The sequence below is a fragment of the Antrostomus carolinensis genome, unplaced genomic scaffold (assembly GCF_000700745.2).
Source record: "Antrostomus carolinensis isolate BGI_N321 unplaced genomic scaffold, ASM70074v2 scaffold17354, whole genome shotgun sequence".
Taxonomy (NCBI): Eukaryota; Metazoa; Chordata; class Aves; order Caprimulgiformes; family Caprimulgidae; genus Antrostomus; species Antrostomus carolinensis.
Genome location: NW_010310428.1, coordinates 72,606 through 75,977, shown reverse-complemented (window position 1 = coordinate 75,977; position 3,372 = coordinate 72,606). Strand labels below are relative to the sequence as shown.

General features: G+C 45.5%; 1 protein-coding gene across 1 annotated transcript in view; it reads right to left on the bottom strand.

Annotated features, from left to right (window-relative positions):
• The window catches only part of CACNA1G (calcium voltage-gated channel subunit alpha1 G), a gene marked incomplete at its 3' end in the record, with an annotated part of 99,475 nt that overhangs the window by 47,799 nt on the left and 48,304 nt on the right, over nt 1-3,372 (bottom strand). The window lies entirely within an intron of this gene.

The window sequence follows — 3,372 nt, the reverse complement described above, 5'->3', positions numbered from 1 at the left end:
TGGGCCAAGCACTGTGTCTTGTGCATCACACTGACTGAAGGAATCATCTGGGGCCTGAGTTTTGGTCCAGGAGCGCAGCGCAATGGCGAGCATCTTCCTCTCATTCAGCATGAACAGATTAGATGGGAGATTATAAAGCCAGAAGGGAAGATCGTGGCCAGCCTGACCTTCTGCATGAACACAGGCCAGCCGACTCCAAATTAATTCCTACTTGAAACCACAGCGCATCCTCAGCCACACATACATATGTTTTAGACCATCTGCAAGGTCATTTAAGGCCAGATTGTAAAAGCCTTGGCCAACAGGTCAACTAAAGACATGAAAAATTGGATGCCAAGGGGAAGCCTCATCCCAGCTGCAACAGCTTCTGGATTAGGTCTTGTCACCTTCTCATCCATAGGCCCCTGAGGGGAGGTCAGGATCTTTAATCCAGCTGACACTGCAGTGCTAGCATCTTGTGCATGGACAACCAGCAGAACCCAGACAAACATCTCACCTACCACACCGGGGCTTTCCCAGTCCTTCCAAACCAAACCACCAGAAGGTAAATCCACAGACCAATGTGTGCAATGTCACTGCAGTGCTTTGAGTTTATAGACAAATAAAAATGAATCCTTGTTCTCTCATTACCCTGGGCTCAGACATGCACACACACATGGGAACGTGGCTGCACGGGCTCTTTGAAGCTTTCTTCTGCAGACGTTCAGAAAAGGAGCTGCGAAGCACAGCGCAGGAATCGCCACTCATGGCCTGGGTGCACCTGGACCTCAGGGCTGAGGCAATTTTATTTATTTCACCCTAGAATCAGGGAGGGGGGATTAGTCTGAAGCCAAACTGTTAGCAGTTGGAGGTACCCTGGACTGTAAAAATGGGATTTGTTCGGGTAATTGAGTGGAATGGAGGAAGTGCTCTCTGTTCCTATATGCACTCAGCCAGGGGTCTCATTAACGATGGGTAATAGCGAGTGGAGTGTCGGTTTTAATGAAAGCACTTGGTGACAACCTGAACCCTTCAGAAAATGAAAACCACCTTGTGAAAATAACAAGAAAAGTTTGAATAAAAAAAAAAAAAAAGCAAAAAGCTGTATCTTTCTACTCCTCTCCTTCAGCTGTCCATCCTCCCTTCCCCTTCGACACAAACACAGACCACGCCACAGCACACCAGTAGATTTTGTCCACATCCTGGCTGTTTTCACATCCCTTTTCCAACTCCAGGCAAGGAGTCAGAACTGCTCCCTTCTCTCTAAAAAGCATTTAATAGAGCATGCATCCTTGGGCTTATGTTATCCCTTCGAGCAGCCTAGTTAGTTTAATTATCCATAGATTTAACAAAGGTAAATAAATAGATAGAAATCAGGTGTCTGCTCAAAGTTGTGATGAGAACAGCGTTTGCTACCCCAGCCTCTGGACATGGAGTAATAACTGCGACTCAGTCCAGATAATTTTGTGAGCTGGAAGGTTTCCAGAAGGATCTATTATTCAAAGCAGTTCTGGTATTTATCATGGGGATTTGTAGTGAATGGTAATGCGTCAGCAGCACAGAATGCTTCTTTATAGTCCTTTTGTCCAATTTTAATGCCAAAGATATTTTGGGGTTTTGCTAATTGTTGCAGCTTGCAGTTCATGGGCTAAATCAGATAACAAAGGCAAAAAGTGATCTTCCATCATGTCTCTCTATTCACCATGTTAGAGTATGGGTGAGCACTGGGGCTCGGCCGGGGCCAGCTCCATACAGGGCCAAGTACATCCGCAGAAATCTAAAGTCGAAAGAATTACTCCAGCTTTCCATCAGTGGAACAGCACAGTTCAGTTAATTTGAGCCAAATGTAAGATATTTGTGAAATAAAACCCAAGCATTTCCAGCCTAAGTCCCATCAAACGCTTCATCTGCGAGGTCCAGACACGCATCGGCTGCTTACAATCAGGCTGATTGCTGCTTTAGGCTGCATTATGTTCAAAGCGATCTATCAATTACGTGCTTTAAATCATATCTATTTGTTCATAAAACACACCTGGCCAGGATGAATAAAGAAGTGGGGACAGAAGAAAATCACTCTTTAATTTAGATGCCGGTGGCTTAGACAAAATCTCCCTGGGTAACACCACTCAAAGTTCCCCGCTGGGATGCGGACAGGGGCCAGGACATGGTGTTATGCCACTGCTAACGGGCTCTCCCATCCTGCAGCAAGGAGAGCTGCTGATAAATAGCTGCTCTTCTTTTTTTTCGCTTTTTTTTCCAGGACTTTCCGATATTAATGTACTTCCGAGGGCAGGATGAAAGGCAGTTGGCATGGAAAGATGACTGATGCACTCCTTGGAGTAAGGAAGAGGCTTAGTTTTATAAAAGTTTTATTATAAGGATGAGGAGGAACTGCTGAAAAATGTTCTATGAGCAGCAACGGACCTCCAGGCAAGCTGGAAACTGCACGGTGGCACTCAGGACCTGATTATTTAATTTTAAATATGCAGCAGAGATAGGCTGAGAGGGTGTGGGGAGCAGCTGGACTGCACGGTACAGAAAATAAAATGCAATAGGCAAAGGGGAAAGGAGCGATTGCAACGTGCAATGAGGTTCTTGGGAGGAGGGGATACATTTGGTTGCAGATTCAATATTTCCCTCACTTTCTGCTCTGAGCATTCAGCAATTTGGGTAGGAAAGCTCCTAAAAGCATCCGAAATCCAGGAAACGTGAACAACAAAGAACTCACAGTAGATCCCTGATCTTGGTCACAACCCAACCAGGCAGCAGATCGCTCCCTCCTCATGAAGTTTCTCCGTGTCTGCATTCACGCAATGAGGAACAGATTTCAGTCCCCTGATTTTATACTTCTGGGGAGAAGAGCTGTTGGGGGCCTGATTCTGGCCCCTCAGAGGGATGTAAATTCAGAATAAACTCATTGAAGGCAGCAGAGCAGCACTAATATAAGGGGAGCCTGGGAGATCCAAACGAAGCCTTTGCACTTCCTTTTATTTCTGCGCAGAGGCAATCAAAACCAGCCAGCAAGGAGAGATGTGAAGCTTTGTTGCAGAAGAGCATATTTAGGATTACTTTGATCTGAATAACAGTTGAGTTCTTTTCTTCTTTTGTTGGTGGGGGAGTTCCGAATTTTATTTTTTCCATTTAAAAAAAAATAATTACTTTTTTCCTGACTTCGTCAAGGCTAATTTAGGGGCAAAACATTCGACCCCCCGCCCCCCAAACATCAGGAGGGAATCACAAAGGGAAGCTTGGCAACCTGGGGACTCATTTCACTAATCTAAGCAATATTTTCCAATCCATCTCGTTTAGCGATTCGCAGTGAAGACACATTTCAGAGCATGGGGAAAGGCACCAGCCAGCTGCGGATGTCCCAGCTGTACCATGAGCTGGGAC